This window comes from Lepus europaeus, chromosome 3 (genome assembly GCF_033115175.1).
Source record: "Lepus europaeus isolate LE1 chromosome 3, mLepTim1.pri, whole genome shotgun sequence".
Taxonomy (NCBI): Eukaryota; Metazoa; Chordata; class Mammalia; order Lagomorpha; family Leporidae; genus Lepus; species Lepus europaeus.
Genome location: NC_084829.1, coordinates 149,130,340 through 149,150,100, shown reverse-complemented (window position 1 = coordinate 149,150,100; position 19,761 = coordinate 149,130,340).

Sequence of the window (19,761 nt, the reverse complement as noted above, 5' to 3'; positions counted from 1 at the left end):
ACTCCAACCCTTCTTCCTTTTCCCTCTCCCATCTGAACTTTCAGTGAGCACAAGGACCCAGCCTCTGATCCCTAATAGACACAGCTCACGCCACAGAAATAAGAGTGTAGGAGAGCTCCAGCATGCTCTGTTGAAGAATGAAGCTATTTTTTTTTTTTTGACAGGCAGAGTGGACAGTGAGAGAGAGAGACAGAGAGAAAGGTCTTCCTTTTGCCGTTGGTTCTCCCTCCAATGGCCGCCTATTGAACAAACATTAGAGCGTGTCATTCCCACTCTCCTCTCTCAAAACCCTCCCATGCCTCTCCCACCTCTAACTCCTATCTGGAATAGTTTTCCCTCTGATGTCTGCCTCAGGCATCACCTCTGTTGCAAAGCCCTTCCTGACCTCGTTGGCTACTTGAGAGAAAACGGAACACTGCCTCCTGGGTGCCTCCACTATTCCTGTATATTCATGAGCCACACAATGACGTTTCCATCAGCGATGGGCTGTAAATATCACGGCGGCTCTGTAACATTGTAATGGGGATGAAAGAGTCCTGTGACCTGGTGACGTCATGGCTGCTGTGACATCACAGCATGACACGTTAAGTAAACACGCCAACTGCATTCCAGTTGTGTAAAAGTATGGCACATACCATATGTGCAGTGCAGAATACCTGGTAAGGGTAACAAATGACTATGCTACTGGTATTTACTATACTAGACTTTTTATCATTGGGCTGTACTACTTCTACTTATTAAACAGAAAAGTGTGCTGGTTTATCCTGGCAGCAGCCACTTGTGTCTTGTTTACTGCATCTCTTGATTGCATCAAGTGGCCTTGTGGTCATTGAGTGATTGGCTGATACCATGAGGGTTTCTTAAGTACACTTTTTGATGTCTGCACAGTGAAGACATCAGCTAATCACTTATTTCTCTGAACATGTCACCATGGTGGCTGACACACGATGGTACTCGCTTTGACTCCATGCCACAGCCTCCTGGGTACACTGATCAGATTTTGTCTTTCTTCCTCTCTAACAGATTATACTACCCTGTTTATTTTCATATTCCTGTTGTTCCCCATAGCACCTGTCACACAGTAGGTCAACTAACATTTATTGAGTGAATGACTGAATGAGGTGCCCAAGGGTGGACACAGATTGGAAGGGCAGAAGTGGACTGGGGAGCTCACTGCACAATCAGTGTCCCTGAGCTCTAAGAATGGGCACTGTTAACAACCAGGGCAAGAAGTCTTGCCTGACAGCTTCAACGCAGGGTCTTGGGTGTCCCAAATAATTTTCTTTATGTTCTTCTGTATCCTCAACAGTCACCCGAGCTGGCCTTGTGGACAAGCACTCAGTCCCCGACTGTGGCTTTCAAGGCACAGCCCAGCACCTGCTGCAGAGCCTTTACCCAGACGTTCTGTTTGTCCTTAGTAGGAATCCTTCGCTCAGATCACCCTCATTCCAGGATTTCTCTCATTTCCCTCACAATAATCAAAATTTGGGGAAATGTGGAAGACTCCCTTTCTTGCCAACTCCATCTCCCTCTGGTCTACCCACTGCTAAACATGGATATTTTCAGAGTACTGATGACTAGAAAAAAAGAGGCCAAAGGAAATTTGCATGGCAAAGGTACACAAATCATTTTAGGCATGCAAATTATTGTTTTTAGGAGAATAAAAGGCTGTAAATATTTTGAGAAGTGAGCCCCTAGTGCCTCTTAAGTATTCTAAACTACACTGTGTGCTTCATAATTATGTAATATATAGAATACCAGCTGTTTTGAATGGTGCTCTGGAGGTTTGGATGCTATCGGAAAGCTCTCCTCCCCCAGTGAGAGCCATAATCAAGCAAGCAACCGTAAAGCCAGATCCAATTGACATTGAGTAGCTGGATTTTAACACACTTTAAAACAGATGTTGAGTCTGTGTGGTGTGGTAGCAGAGGAACGTATTTTTGCCTAAAAACACTGACTTAACCAAGTTGTATACTTGCAAAGTGTGTTAATATTTATCATCTCATTAGCATCTGTCCAAAGGGATACAGAGATTGCACTTGGATATATAAGAATATACTCATATATTACATTTTAAAATATTTATACTGTTGTATTCAAATACAACAGTACACATACATTTAGTAAGAAGACAAAACCCTAGATGCTTTTTTTCAACCATGACAAAGAACAGGACATTTTTGAGTTTTTGGAGAAAAAAATATATGGCATAATAATGTTTCCCATTGGGACCTGTGACTGACACAACTGTAGACACCTTTGTGAAGGCTTCATAAAAGTATAGGTTAATTATTTATAGTCTTAAAAAATTGCTCCTGGTTGGCTTGACCCTAGACAATATGACCTACATGAGAGTCTTAACCCAAAGAATGATAGTGCAAACAACACAGGTGGGCGTGTGATTTCTCTTTCTAGGATTTCACACGTGACCAAGTTCAACAAGGAAATAGTAATTTAGCAAAATGGTTTTGAAAAGAAAGATAGATGAGAAATTTAAAGTCTCATAGCTATCACAATTAAAATTTAGGCATGAGTCTCCAACCTTAAGCTCCCCGTTGGAAATTACTAGTATTGAGATCAAAGAGTTACTTCTGTAATTTTTTTATTAAAAAAAACATGGAAAACTGTAGCTGTCCCTAAGGGCTAGAGCAAAATGTCTACAGTTACTTTAAGAAGAAAATAGGAACTATATTCCTGAAACTCAACAGAGCAAATCACTTAGAGCTTCTCTTGGCTAAAGCTGCCTCAAGACACAGGCATTGGAGTCAGACTACAGACTATTTCAGCTGTGTAACTAACTCTGTGACCTTAAGACTTCTGTGACATTTCTGGGTCTCACTTTTCTCATAGGCCAAATCACAATGGCACTTATCTTATAGACTTATATCCTGCTATAGGTCTTGTGTTGTTTTAATTTAAAAATTTATTTCTTTATTTTGAAACTCAGAGTTACAGAGGTAGAATGAGAGATGGGGTGGGAAGAGAAAGAGAAAGAGACAAAGAGAGAGATAGAGAGGTCTTTCACCTGCTGGTTCACTTCCCAGATGGCTACAGCAGCTAGTACTGGGTCAGGCTGAAGCCTGGAGACAGAAGCTTCTTCACTGTCTCCCATGTCAGTGGCAGGGGCCCAAACACTCGGGCCATCTTTTGCCATTTTTTTCCCTAGCTCATTATCAGGGAACTGGAACAGAAGTAGACAGGACATGAACTGGTACTCACATGGGATACCTGTAGTGTAGGGGATGATTTCAATTGCTACACCACAATGCTGATTCCTAACTTACAAATGTTATTTACTTATTTTAGAGGCACAGAAAGGGAGGGAGGAAAAAGGGAGAGCAGTAGAGAGGGTGCTCCTATCTGCTGGTTCATTCCCCCACATGCCCATAATGTCCAGGGCTTGGCTGGGGCCGAGGCTGGGAGCCAGAAGCTCAATCAGGGTCTCCCATATAGGTGTCTGGAAGTCGACTGCTTGTGCCTTCACTTGCTGCCTCTCAGAGTGCACATCAGCAGGAAGCTAGAATCTGAAGCAGAGCTGGGACTGAAATCCAGACAGTCTGAAATTGGATGTGAGGTTCCCAACCTGCATCTTAACTGCTTGGTCCAATGCCTACCCTTGCTCTTGCATTTTCAGAGGCAAAACACACAGACAACTTGAGAGATGGGCTTTACTACAATTTCCCAACTCAGTAGTTGAAAATACTTTCAGTGATGGCCAGCCAATATGATGGCTTCAATTCTACTTGAGTTTGAACAGAACAAATGCACTTAGGAGAAGACAAGGTGAGTAAGCAAACAACTTGCAGAAAGTTAAAGAAATTACAGAGAACCTGCAGGGAAACACATTCTCTGCTCACGTAGATTTCTCCATCCTTTTTTCTCTATCTACCTGCGTCTTGTGTAAGGTCCACATCCTGACTTTATCATGAGCAAAAAACATGGCAGTTGGAACTATGTTCATGTTAAAGGATGGAGAAGGTATGCTTGTCTCCTGGGTTACTTGTGTCAGTCTTAAAGTTTTAATCATTAATTTTCAATGGCGCTAATATAATAACAATACTGTTCTGGTGCCAATGTTAATTACTCGTGGTGTGAAGACAATTATATTAATAGGTAACCAGAGACCAATATTGACAAGGGGAATAAAAACAAAGAGCACTTTGAATGGAAACGTTCAATAGTTTGCCAGCATCAGTTTACTTGCTATTCATATCCTTGGCATATAGTACCCCAGGTGCATTAAATAAGAGAAAACACCGGTGTTTTCTCCTATCAAAAAATAATCTTTCATGATGGGTGTTTGGCCTAGTGTTAATTCTCTGGTTAAGATGCCCATGTCCCATATCAGAGTCCCTAGGTTCAATTCCCAGCTCCTGCTCCTGACACCAGCTTACCACACACACAAAGGCACATGCTCACATACACACCTGTGTACACTTGCATTCACTGGCATGCACACACAGACACACACAATTTTCAAAGACTCATCCCCTTGACATTGAAGTTACCAAAATGTGCATGTGAATCTGCTGCCCCTAGTCCCTACAAACTTTGAGGCCTCCCCTTCCAAGTTCATGTTTTTCTCTCCACAGGATTCCCTACTCCATCAGACAGATGTCCCTAAGAAAAACATTACCACTGTCAGTCCATGAGTAGTCCCCTGGTCCTCCCCAGCCTCTCAGCATCTAGACCCATTACCATGGCACTTTCTGGAGATACCCTCTGACCTGGGCTCCTCAGACTCTCCCTCAGTTCTTGTTCTTCCCCCTACTTCCCTCTTGAGTCTCTTCAGCCTCTACTCTCCTCTGTCTATGGAAAGGACAACCCTCACTCTTTCTCCAGCTCCCACCACTGTATCTGGAGCTCTGGATTAATATCCCTAGCTCAGATTTCTGTCCAGGAAAGGAGACTCCTTTGCTATGCATCCTTAAAGATAGCACCTCTAGCTCACAATGGCCAAGGAAACTTGTGAGCAATCCCTGAAGCCTATGTATGAGTTTGCTGGATCTTCATCAATGACACACAATCCCTGCAGAAACTCAATCTCAGCTTTTACATTTCATCTCTGACCACCTTTGTATTGAATCAATTCCCTCTTCCACTTACTCTACCAGCCAATGACCTTCACATCCCCTTTCTCTGTCACTCCCAGGGCTGTTAGCTCCATCAGCCCCTTCTGTGTACTCCAGAGCCACTGTCTTCTCACTGTGTCCCTGGAAATCACTCTCCTCCACTCGCATCCACCATCCATACCAGCCGCAGACACATCTTCCCAAAGCACTGTTACCTTATGTTCAGCACTCTCTGTGGTCTTCCACACTGTCTAGTGCAGAGTTCCAAAGTCCTTAGCCTGAGACTAATGCAATGATGTGGTTCCCAAATCACCTACCTTTTCACCTATTCCTCTGCTAGTCTCTTTCATGCTACAAATAAGCTATATATATTTTTAATTTGCTGAGCTTTCACATACTATACTTGGGTTTATATTATTTCCTCCAATAAGAATGGGTTTCCCCAGTTTCTAGATGGTTCAGAGTTTTCACTCCTTCAAGCTTCACTTAAAATATTACTTCCATGATCCCTCTGGAATGCCCAAATCGGAATAATCTTTCATTCTAATATTACTCAGCTTCTACATTAATGAAGCAATTATTGTATGCCAACAACCCCACAGGTGGGAAGAATCACTATTTCATTTTCAAGAGGTGAAGCTAGAACTAGAGAAGGTAAATAATCCACCCACTGCTGCACAGTACGCACCATACTGCCCATTATCTCCTCTTTTATGGCATTTCATATGTTCTGACTTAGCACTTGGTCTGTTTGAATTATCTCCTCTACCACATGGACACCACACCTTAAGATCAAGGAGAATGTCATACACTCATATGAATACACAATACCCTCTCTGAGCCAGAGACTTATTTGATTTATGAATGACATTAATTAACCTGTCTGTGGCACAGTTTTTACTTTATGCAAATTGGGGACAATAAGCATTCCTTGAGCCCTTATTTTCAGGATTAACTGAGTAAATCCAGTAGAGTTCTCAGAACATTGCCTGGTGCTGTTATCAGTAAAACCAACATGTTAGTTATACTAGGATTCACCATATTAATGGTTGTCTATTTGCATTTCATAAAGGCCAAGATGAAAGTGTTAGCTTTGAGGTGGACATTTAGTGCAGCACATCCCATCTTAGAGTGCCTTCCTTGGTTGGAATCTAGTACTACTCCTGCTAATGTGCACCCTGGAAGGCAGCAGGTGGTGGTCAAGAACTTGTGTCTCTGCAATCCATCTGGGAGACCTGGATTGAGTTCCCAGTTCTTGGCTTTGGCCTGACCCAGCCCTGCTGTTGCAGGCATTTGGGGAGTGAATCAGCTGATGGAAGATCTTGTATCTGTCTATCTGTGTCTCTCTGCCTTTTAAATAAATAAAAATTAAATTAAAAATAAAACAAATGTTAGTCTGGTGAGGAGAAATACTTCACTTTGCTTCATTTCCTCCCTGGCTTCCCCCACCCCATCTGTTTTCTGTCTCATTTTCCCTTGGATATACTCAGACCCATCTCACTATCATTTCTGTCCCAAAGAGGTAGAGCAAAGCCAACAGCACAGCTCATCCAACCTGCTCCTGGATCAGACTCCTGTGCCCCAGTTTGTGCTAAAAGGACCACACTATACTTTCACCAGTCTTTCTGAGACACACATGCTATCCCTTTAATAGAACCACATTTGTGGCATCCTTAGAACAACATGCCTTGGGAAGGAATGGCAAAAATACTGACACTAATTCCTCCACTAATTATAGGAATGCATCTATACAATACAAATGTATCATATGACTGTGCCTAATGAAGACAAATGAAATTAGTAATTTTGTTAAGATTATCTTAGTGAAAACTCTTCTAAAAAAGACATATCATAGGACTTTTCTTTTTAAAGAAAATCACACATATATATTAAAACATATCAGATACCAAAAACAATGCTACCATCAATCCTCCCTTGTCAAGACTCTAGATCCACAGATACAACCAGCCATGGTTGTATTCAGAAGAAAATTTGAGTCTATCCTGGTCAGGTACAAAATTTTTCTTTTCTCACTTTCCCCTCAACAATATAGTATAAGAAGCACTTACATAGTATTTACATATTATTTACATTGTATTAGGAATTATAAGTAATGTAGAGATGATTTGAAATTTGCAGGAAGATGTATATAGGCTATATGCAAAGACAATGCCTGTTATTTTATAAGGGATCTGAGCATCCTCAGATATCAGAATCTGCAGAGGGTCCTAGAAGCAAGTCCCCTTGTGCTGAGGGATGAATGTACACAGAGACACTGATTTCCACTTTCCATTTAACCATTTATTGATATTTCTCAAGGAAATACTAGAGCTAGACACTGCTAGGAACCATAAATACACAGATGAGTGGGTTTCACTGGAAGTGGAAGGGATTTTGCCCCAAGGGAATATTTGGTGATGTCTGGAGACAATTTTAGCTGTTATAGCTGGGGAAGTAGTGCCTAGTATACAGGCCAGAGACGTTGCTAAGCATTCTACAAAGCACAGGACAGCCCCCACCACAAACAGTGATCCAGCTCCAAATATCAGAAATGCCAAAGTGAAGAAACTCTGAGACAGACTTAGGGTGTTATAAAATTATTTCTGATAATCTAAATCCAAAACAATGGTGAACCCAACATCTCCATAACCAAATGCGATTAGAAGAACTGAATAACACTTCTCCACATTTAATTTTCTATTATTCCACTCAATAATGCATCAATTCTGTGAATCCTTTAATATCAGGCACACTTTTAAGATTATATGAAAATCGGGCAATGATCTGACAACAACAAGGCTGCTTATGGAATACTATTAAGTACACTTTTCTTATAGGATGTTAAATCCTTAGAACTAGAGCTTTCCCCCCATAAAAGATGGATGGAAATACTAATTGCTTCTCAGACTTGAAAGTTGCTGCTTCCGAAGGTAGTCTTACACAATTACTAAATTTAAGAAAATTCTTTAGAGCATTACGACATGCTCTTATTTCAGCATTTAGGGGTGCTGAATGGAAAGTGAGAAAGTGCAGCTGTATGCCTGGAAGTCAAGCCCCCCCAACCCCAGGGATCTGCCTCCCACACCTTGTTTGTTCTCAATGTCTATGGACAACCTTGTGGAGCAGCAGCACTGAAACCATAGTATGAAGAGATAATGTTCTCTTTGTTCCCACTATCAGATTCCAGACTAGACCCAATGGACTGCAAGGATGACCCAGGGAGAGCCTTGTTTAAAATGTCTTCAATTTTTCAAAGGCAAAAGTAATTACAGGAAAAGAGAGCAGTTCAGAGAGATCAGATGTGTTCACAGTGTCTGCAGGTGGCTTTTCCCCAGGTTTAACCACCACAGACTTACAGAGCTGGCAGGACCAAGGACCCCGTATTCATTTCTCAGGGTGGGGGACAGTGGGTGAATGTGGTTCCAAAACTAAATGAGGTAAGTCACAATTTCCAATTGTAATGATGGCTTCTGACCAAAACAAGGAAGTATCATGGAAATGTGGCATGGTGATGGTACCAAAAGTAGCTTGAGGAGAGAGGAAAAAGCAGCACCTTTAGATAAAGGCGGGAGAGAAAGACACAGGGAAAGCCCTGAATTCCTCACCGAGGGTCATCTTCAGAGGGGAGCAAAGGAGTTACAATCTATGCTTCCACCAAGGGTGGGAGGGCAGAAGGGGAGAGCACAATGTCTTAGAGAGAGCATCCTTTAAGAATAACAATAAGAAACCAGGGTGCACACAAAGCACCCCCACATACCTGACAGGAGCCCCACGGGATGCCACCTGAAGCTTTCATGTCCAAGCTGGAGGGCTGCTGTGGGGTGGGAGATAGGGAGGAGGAGAAGGCAGAGGCTCCAGGCCAGGTCATTAGCTCCAAGGTGATGGTGTGATATGTCTTTTCACAGTTTAGTTGGCTGTGTTCCACTAGTTATGATAGGAATCAACTTAAATATATTTTCTTGATTGGAGAAGTTCAACTATGTGGACAGTGATTATGTTTGACAGGGTGATTTGTTACAGCACAACTTAGATATTTCAAATGGACAAAAAATTAGTATCACTTACAGAATCTTAAGATAAATTGCCTTGGAATGAGAGCTTCCTTGCCAGTACTTTGAGGTCTACAAAGCTGTGTCTAGAAAATTTACTACTGCGGAAAATGAAGACAGCTTAAACCCAATGGAGGGGGGAGTGATTTTCCTTTCTGATTAGTCCTTCACGTGGCCAAGGGAGCCTCATAGCTTCTTTAGATGTCAGTAAGCAGCACAGCTCTTAGAGGAAGACTGATGCTCTATGAGTTCTGCCATTGTGCTAGCACTGACGTGGCTCTTGGGTCCACTACTCCATCAGAATTAGTAACTCCATTCATATTGATTTGGGTTGCAAATCATACTAAAGGGGGAGCACCTAGGTATTTAGGCTGACATTCTCTTTTTAGGCTGTATATTCAGTTTTCATACATTGTTTTTAGAGACCCGCTGATCCTCCCTGTCTGCCTTGCAAGTGCCATGCCTTTGTCAACTTCTAGAGCCCAGTGACTGGACCACATCCTCCTCGTTCCTGGCCTCCTTCAACTTCTTCCAACAATCAGAAATTGTTGGGGGACTTTTCTTGCAAGGCCATGGTGGCTGCTATCCTGCATTGCTTGCTCTCTCTCTCTCTCTCTGAATTCCTGCCCCCCAAAAAAAGATGTATTTATTTGAAAGGTAGAGTTACAGAGAGGAAGAGAGAGAGGGAGAGGGAGAGGGAGAGAGAGACCTATCCACTCATTGATTCTCTAAATGGCTCAATGCTTAGAGCTGTGCCAGGCCAAAGCCAGAAGCCTAGAACTCCATACAGGTCTCCTACATGGCTGGCAAGAGTCCCAGCATTTGGTCTATCTTCTGCTGCCTTCCCAGGCATGTCAGCAGGAAGCTGGATCTTAAGCAGAGCAGCTGGAACTTGAACTGGTGCTCCAATATGGAATACCAGTGTTATATGTGATAGGTTGATCCACTATACCACATTGCTGGCCTATCTCTCTGAATCCTTTATCTTTTTAGATAAATCCTTTATCCATGAGTTCCTAAGACCCCAGGGTAGAGTTTTGTGTGGTTCCTCTGTTCAGTGGCCCCTGGGCTGAAACTGGGGAGGGGATGGAGACACCATGCCCAGGCTACAGCAAGACTGTATTTTCTGGATAAGATCAGAATTAGTAATTTCAAGACTGACTTTCTGGATAAGATCTCAAACACTGTTAGACTGTGGAAATACAATCTACTCCAGCGGAATGAACACAGAGAAAATAATGTGCTCATATACAGAATAAATAAAATGAAAACCTCATTTTGACAAATGACAAGAAAAAAAAACCACAGGTCTCCAGGACAGATCAGCAGTTCTGATAATAAATATCTGCTTTACTATAAGATGTTAAATTCTATTTTGTGTCATAACTCACTATACATTCAATCCAAAAGCATTAAAGTAAGTCTTAACACCATAAACTTCATTTCTGTCTGTTTGTAACTACAGAATAAAATCATCTGATGGAATTCTCCTCTGCTTCCAAATGAACTGCTTAATATGAGCAAAGTAGGCTTTCATTTAGGCATTTTATAAGGAGGTAGAATATTTTTTCATGGCTGCCGTTTGCATGTCCCCCAAACTATGGTTCTGTCTTCAAACTGCTGCATCAAACCAGTGATAAATGAGTTTCATATACAGCTGATGAAATAACATTTAAAAGGACTACGAGGATTCAATATGTTAGATCGTCAATTCATTTTTTTTTTTTAAATGGGAAAATACAACAGCTGAAATTTCGCTTTAAAGCTCTGCTTTAAACAGGATAATTTCCTAACAGACCCAATCCTAGAGATACAGTTAATTCTGAAGATCCCTTGGAAATATAATGTCCTCCTCCTTTTAGAGACATGGCAGCTAAACCCATCTCCCAGAGGCCACAGAGTGCATGAGTGAGCTAACAAGATGTTTGGTGAGTGGCCAGCCCCCTGCAGGTGGGGGATTGCTACCACACAGGCAACTGTTCTGTCTAACTCAGGGTGTTGCTAACAGGTAGGCTGGCCTCCCATCTGGAGGGCTCTCGGGAGAAATGCCCCCTATTTCAGAAAACATTCAAGGTGGCTGAGGGGAAATGGTGACCACTCACATCCTGCATTGCAGATGGCATAGAGAAAGAGGAGTGTTGGCTATACGGGCACTAACCACACCACGAGGGTCCCACCCTGGCGACCTCATGTATATGCCACCACCTCCCAAACACCCTATCATATTAGGGCTAAGATGTCAACATAGGAGGAGAAGAGACGTCATAATTCTGTTCATTGCACTCAAGAGTGCTGTGAGGATCGCATGGTGCTTGGCAAGGAAGGATCGCAAAGATTGGTCATGGTGAAGAGGTACAAGAAGAACCAATAGCAAAGAAACATGGGAAAAAGGAGAACTGGGCCAGAAGTCAACAACTAACAAAGATCTAGGTAAGTGAGAGAGGTAAGGATGCATGATGTGCTGGACATCTGGATTTGGCGGAGCAGGGGCAGCAGGGAGGGTTTAGCCCTACCAGGAAGCAGGAGTAGGTTCTAGGGACAGGGCAATGAGTAACAACAAGCACATCACACCAGCAACAGCATGTTGCAACTTAGGCAATGGATCCCTCTCAATATGCTCACTCTGACAGGTACAAAGAGTGGTGGGCTTCGAAGGATATGATTTGAAGTGGTTGCAAATGAATCACAATGAATGTTGGAGAGGGAGGGAGAGAGGGAGAAAGAGAGAGAGCGAGCAAGCATTTTTAGTTGTCTCATGAATAAATAAAGAGCAGTTTGTGGATGCCTGGGCTCCACTCCTACACTGGATACACTTGGTATCCCCAGTGTCAATCTAGCAGCACAGATGATCAATCTTGCCAAAGCACATCTCATTAGCATAATTGCACCCCATTGATTCTCCAGCATCCCCTAGAAGACTGAGAGGCCTGGGAAGGACACATGTGTCACCACCTTCTGTGAACTGTCTTCTAGTCTGGGCTCCACACCATGCACCCACCACCTGTGGCTCTTCCTGGTTCCTCCCCTTGATCACTGTCCAACCCCTGCCACATGGAACGTTTCCTGCTTGCTGTGATCCCCAGGCAAAGCCTGACACTGCCCCTGATGCAGCAAATCATAAGGATTAAACTAATCACGAGTGAGTTATTGCCCAGCAGTACTGCAGGCCATGCCTTTGCTCTTGAATTTCAGAACTTAAATAAATTTGTTACCTTAGCTCTGTTATTTACTCCCACTGATAGTGCGATTCAATCCTGTATATCAGTGAATTGTGTTTTTCCTTCAGCACTTTTCTTTAATTTTGTTCTATTTATACTGTGCCTGGTAAGAAATTCCTAGGAGTTGTTATTGGGGGGTGAGCTTTTGATTTGGTAGCTAAGATGCTCATTAAGAATCCTGCACCCAACACCAGAGTACCTGGGTTTGAGTCTCAGCTCCATGCCTGATTCTAGCTTCCAGCTAATGCATACACTGGGAGGCCAGCTCTGGCCATGACACACAGGCTTTGGGGAAGTAAAGCAGCAGATGGGTCCTCAATCTCTCTCCCTCTCTCTCTCTCTCTTCCTCCCTCTCCCTCTCTCTCCTGCCTCCCCTCTCTGTATGTGTGTGTATACTTTCCTGTCACATAATAATAGAAAGAAGATTCTAGAGTTCAGTCAATACCCTTCCTTAGTTCTGATGCATAGCAGCTTTGATTCTATCTTGCTGGATTTATTGAAAGCAGGCTCCCATATTTTCATCAGAATGTCTTCAGAATTTAATGTAGTGCTGGGAAACAGAAGTTCAATGTTCAACGCAGTCTTGCTGGCTGGAAACAACACATTGATTTTAATACTTTTTTCTCTTTTTCTCCTTGCCACTTTCATTATTATTGGCTAACTTCCTCTATATTAGGACTATTCGGTCCAGTTAATTGTTACCACTTCAATAAAAGAAGCGGCTTTCCATGACTACAACATAACATCCCGAATAGAATGAGTGACATCAGTTGTATGTAAACACAGCTGAGGTAAGGTAGGGCAGTGGGTGACACTGAAAAAGAAACCTCCTGCCAATATTTGTAATGGAAGTAGAAGATTCTATGCCTGCACAAAGGCATTTACAAGCGGTCACTGTTCATATTTGATGCCTCTGGTCACTAGTTACTATCACCAGAAACACGAGAGCAATCCTTTTAGTAAATATCACAGAAGCAAATATTGAAGATGCTACAGTGATATACTTGGGATAGAAGTGGTTTAATTCTCTGCAGCTGCCTCTTTTTCATGATAAAGTCCATTTGAAGGGCTTAAAAGTAAGGGGTTGCCCCGAGTATGGTCAGACTCCATAAAGACCTATGTTTTCAAACCTTTAAGATTGCAAGTTTTTGTTTAATTTTTTTAACTTCACTCCAGGAAACACTGTTTTAACTCACCATAGGTAGTTAGTGAATATTTCTTTTTAATCTCAGCTTCTTGTTTATGACAGTTCTTTCTTTTTCATTTCACTCTAATCAAATATGCCATTCAAGGTCTAGCATTTTATAGCGACATAACAGTAGTTATTTATATGCTGGGAGCAATTCATTTTCTGAACAGCTGGCAAGGCAGTTTAATATCTCAGCCAATCATTTTTAGCTCTAAAAAAACTCCAACATAACTCTTGTGCCATTAAAGAGAAGCCTCATGGTGTCAGCCCAAGAAACAACATATCTTCCTGTTTTCTTTTAGAGTTTTTGACTTTTGCATTTTTTTCATTGAGCTTTAAACCATTTTGTTATTGTCTGGTATAATTTACAGTGGGAGACAAAAATTAGACAGAGGAAATGTTGGTGCTAGGTTTTCTGGCAGTAAAACATTCATTTAGTAAACAAACGATTACTTGTGACCCTTCTTTGTGCTGAGGACTAGGAGGAGGCAAAGATGGGGCAGGCAGGCTTTGTTCTGGAGCTTCTCCGGGGAGGAGGGTTGTGGGGGAAGAAACGCACTCATGTTCTGCTTAACAACAGGGTTTCTTCCTGAGAAATGTGTCTTTAGGCAATTTCTTCAAGGCACAAACATCACTGGGTATGCTCACTACAACTGAGATATCTGCAACATCACTAGGTGATAAGATCTTACAGGACCACTGTGGGATATGTCATCCATCCGTCCATTCATCCACTGTTGACCAAAATGTCATCCTGTGGCAAACGACTGTATACAGACACCTGTAACATTGAAAACGAATGAACCTATGGCCAACAAGCTATGTTGGGTGGAATTATGGGCAACCTCCACTTGGATGAGACCAGAAAGAAATTTACTAAGCAAAAGGTGTGGTGGAATGAGAAGGCCATGCCAAGGTGGCCACTGGCAAGTGAGTGTCAGTTACTCAGGAATGGCTTTGAAACCCACCTGGCAACAGAGCCTGCCTGGCAACAGGCTGTGATTGGTTGAGGCATAGACAGCCTCTTGACCAGATTGGCTGGTCTTGGCTATATAAGATGTTGTTCTGACTGTAATAAACGAGTCTGCGGGCTGCTCGCCTCAAGACTCCTGGGGTCTGTGTGGTGACTCTGCGCCTCTTGGCCTCTTGCCCCCACCACGCTGCTCCTCTCAGAAATGAATCCACTGCAACATTGTTGAGAAATCAATGGCAACCAAAAGGCACTTCAGTGAGAACTTGAATGATGAAGGGCCTACAAGGGCAGAAGGAACAGGTGCTTTTCAGAGAGCTGCAGAGTTAAAGCATGGAGTGGCAAAGAACACAGAGAAGCTGTATGTGGCTGGTAGGCCCCTGCCGAAAACAAGCTTGGGTCTCAAAGGCTGGAGACAGACTAAGAAGAAAAGCCTGTGTGGGACAGCTATGTATTGAGTTCTGGAGTCCAACCACACTGGTCTATACCCTGACTTCCTCATTGTGTTGTTCTGGGCAAGCTGCTTAATATACCTGTTGACTGTCTCAGCCACACGGTGCAGGTGAGTGACTGAACTCATGTCATGGGGCTCCTCCCAAGATTGCAGGAGATTATACACAAAAAATGCTGTCTAGCATATTTTCAGAGTACCTTCACTTAAATGTCACTTTGTGCCACAAGGCAGGGGCATGTAGACAATGGAAGCTGTTGAAGAGTTCTGATCAAATGAGTAGTACAGCAGGATTTTAGAAAGGTAAGTCACTGGCATGAAGGAACGCAGATGGAAAGAACTGACCAGAGCCAGGGACTTTGGGAAGGAGGCGAATATGTTGTTCAGGTGAAAAGCGAAGATGACGGCCAAACACAGCAAGGACATGGGTGACAGAATGTGTTACATGTTTTTGCAAGTGGAATGGCAAGAGCTTCTAAATGACTGAGTTTTCTAGAAAAACGTTAAAGGTGTACACGAGCATCAATTAGGAAATATATGCAGGTTACATAACGATTCATATGCTATTTTACTCAATATGATATATATATATGTAGGTATGAAACACAATCCTATATACACACAAGGAAAGAAGAGCAAAGTGTTAGATTCTATAGAGAAAAGAATATATCTATTGGTCAATATTTGCTGATTTTTAAATTGAGGTGTCATTTATATACAGTGAAAAATACAGATCTTTAGTGTACAGATTGGCAAGTTTCAGTAAATGCTACTTTTGTGTAATACATGTGTAATACACATGTAATGTGTAAAAATGTGTAATACATGCCCAGTCAAGTTACAGACAAGACCAGAAAATTCCTTCATTCCATTTCCAGTCAAATGATGTCCCTCCTCCCACAAAAGGCAGCACTCATGTGATACCTATAAAATCTCAGCCATCATGCGTGCTGCACAACTTTCTATAAATGGAACCCTGCAGCAGGTTCACTTTTGTATCTGATCTCTTTCACTCTGCAAGTTTTTGAGGTACTTGGTACTGCACATGTTTTAATTCCCTTTTTGTTGTTGTCGACAAGTATTTTCTTGTATGAATACACCGCCATTTGTGTACTCTCTTTGATGGACATTCATTTTCAAGTGTAGGCTATGATGAGATTCTTGAAGAACTCTTTTGTGGACATATGTTCTCCTGTCTTCTTTTCATACCTAGACATGGAGTTACTTAGTCACAGAGTAGATGCCTGGTGAACTTCATAAGAAGCTATCAAACTGTTTTGTAAACTGGCTGTACCATTTTCACTTCCATGGGCAATTAATCAGAGCTCCAGTTGTTTCACATCCCTGCCAACATTTGGTGCTGTTAGTCTTTTTAATTTTAGCCAGTGGAGTGTTTTCACATGGGAATTCATTTGGTTTTATTTTGTATTTCTTTGATGACCAATAATATTGAGCACTTTTCTGTGCAATTACTGGCCATTTGTATATTTCCCTTTTGTTCAAGTATTTTGCCCAGTTTTATTGTGTTTTTAAAATCAGGCATTTTTGTCTTTGTGCAACTATTATAGCAGTTATTTATAACAAGTCCCTTGGCAAACATATGTATTGTAAACTTTTTCTCCCAGTATGAGTCTTGTCTATTCATTTCTTAATTGTGTCTCTGAAGGAACAGAAGGATTCAATTTTCATAAAATCCAATTTATCAATTTTTTTCTGTGATGATTTGTGATTCAATGTCCTAGGAAATCTTTACAATTCCCAAGATCACGAATATGGTCTCTTTTGTTTTCTCCTAGAAGTCTTGTAGTTATAGCTTTTATGTTTGAGCCTATTCATCTCAAAATTAATGCTGATGTACACTATGAGCTATGGGGTTATAGTTCTTTTTTTCTCATGTGCATATCTACTTTTGCCAGAACCATTGATGAAAATTGTCCTTTCAAGAATCTGATGGGGGACTTCTAGGAAAGCTAGGAAGTTCCTAATAAAGGGAGATAGACACATCTTGAGTCAGACCTTCCCCTTTCTGCTTTGCATGCAGGTGCAATGGCTGCAGCAGTAGCAACCATTCTGCAACCATGAAGGAAAATGTAGAGCCATGAAGAAAATAATAAAGACACCAATGTTAGTAACTGGACACTACCAAACTTCTTGTTATGTCAAAAAGTATGAGCTTGAATTCTTCATAAAAATTTCCTCTCTTCATTGAACTTGTTACCTTGCAAAAATTAATTTAATGCATGGTATGTCTAATTCCATAGTCTCCATTTTGTTCTATTAATTTGGTTATCTGTTCTAATGCTAATCCAACAAGCTTCTTTGTTTTAGGACTCCATTTCTCTGTGATGCTGTTTAAGAACAGGTCAAAACCCAAAGGTGACTGTGGGATTTTTCTTTTCTCAGGGATTACAGCCCTGAGCTATCAATTGTTCAATGTCTGAAAACAGCTGCTTCAAACACAGATACCGAAATCCACACTAGATCCTGTTGGAGGTCAGCCTCACTAACCTTTCTGCTCCTCTCTCTCCATGCTAGGACTGTATAGCAAACACCTGATCAGGGCCTGGGACCCTGTGCAGTGTTCTGCAGTTTGTTCCTCTGCTTATCTCCATCATTACTCCCAATGTAGGCTTTTGGATTTCTGTTTTTATTTTTGTCTCCGCCATGGATTGTGGACTCCTTGATGTACTTGTTTTTGCAAACATACCAAGCGGACTGCCAGAAACAAGTAGAAGGAACTCAAAATATAGCTGTTAAATAAGTAAAATCACCTAAATGACTTAATAGTGATAAAATTAGGATTCTGTAAAATTAAAACATTTATTTGCCCTGCACTATTTGGTTTGTCAGCAGTTTTAATCATGATGTGCCACATGGGCAATACCAATACTTATTACCATATAAAGTTTCAATTTTAGATGCTTTCTAAAAGAGTATTATATACAGGGGAGAAAAGCTCTAGCAATTATGATAAAGTAGGAGTGTCTTTCTTTAATCTCAGTTTTAATAGACATAATCAAACACATGTCATTCAATAAAATTTAATATTCAAATAAACTGATAAAATGTTTAGTAATAGGTATCTTTTTACATTTTTATTAATATTATAAATTTTTGATCAATTGAGTAAGGATTTTTTTAGAATATTTTTCTTTCATTTTCTGAAGAAGAAGGTATTTGCTATAAAAACACATCTATTTTACATATATATTGCAATTCTCCTCCAATATCTTATACACATTACTCAGTTTGATTGGGAGGACTATTACCATTACTTGTGCAATTTAAAAATACTAATAACTCATTAGGTTTCTAAAACTCAACTTACAGCCACTAAAAGTGTTGTTTCAAATTACCTGGGGGGCCAGCGCTGTGGCATAGAAGATTAAGCCTCCGTCTGCAATGCCTGAATCCCATATGAGTGCAGGTTTAAGGCCCGACTGCTCCACTTCCAATCCAGCTTCCTGGTGATGATGGCCTGGGAAAGCAGTGGATGATGGCCAAGTACTAGGGCCCCTGCACCATGTGGGAGACCCAGAAAAAACTCTAAGCTCCTAGTTTCAGTCTGGCCCAGCCCTGGCCACCGTGGCCATCTAGGGTGTGAACTAGCAGATTTCTCTCTCTCTCCTTCTCTCTCTGCATTTCTGACTTTCAAAAAAATAAATGAAACCCTTTTCAAAAATTACTTGAACAAAAATCCTTATCAGATATCATTAAAAAATAAAATAATGTGATATACAATATGTATTAGTTTGCTTTATAAGCAGTCATGTTTTAAAAATTTCTGGAGTTTAATAAATATATTTTTATGATTCAGTTTATAACCATTTGCTAGCGAGTCCCCTCCACGTAGAGACTTGACTCACTGAAAAGGGTTTCTAACCATTCACTTTCCCACTTCACTGCCCTGGCTGCATTCAAGGTTAGTGTCATCACAAATTCAAATATCAAGTGAGGCCAAGAAAGACATGTTGAAAGGTGACAATTTCCAATCTACAATACTTAACAATACTGAAGAAATCTTACAAATCTGTTTTGGATATATTATTTTGTAGCTCATGGGCATTGACGTTTTCTATTTTGTCTTATCTGCATGAACACTATACACAAATTTGCGCTATCAGACATTCAATGGAGAAATCTACTGAAGTTCCCAATACTCATAACTTTATCATATTTTAAAGCATGAGGGTATTTCAAAAAGTTCTGGAAAATTGACTTAAAATATGTTTGCTTTGGCACAACAAATTTGAAGTCCATGCATAGTTTTTTCATAATACACATTTTCCATGAATTTCTTGAACACCTCCTGTATATGTCTACATAGCATCCAAGTTATACATTTAATAATAACTTAATATTTTCTTGAACTCATTAACTTCAACATTTCAAATGCATAATGTATCCTAGGGTGGAATTTAATGCATTTGTATGATAGTAGGGCTTTTTATGCAATGCAGTATTTTGTTTTAAAGGGTATGATGCTAAACAACAAAGAAATGATGTGACTTACAACAGTCTGCTATGTGATCTTAAATTCTGCACAATATCTTTTTAAATGAGAAAACAGGACAACGATAAGAATAAATACTATTTATTTAATATTTCTAAAGCCCAAAACATATTTAGATCTTATCAACTCTAATTTAACTTTCCCAGCAATCCTGAGAGTAGGTGTTAGAACCACTGCACAGTGTAATGTTTATCAAAGAAGCACAACAGTATTTAAATATTTAAAGATCCAAGTTTATGCATTAAATTAAGCACTATTCACAAAAGGAAACATTTGTTTGAAATTTCCCACTGTATCCC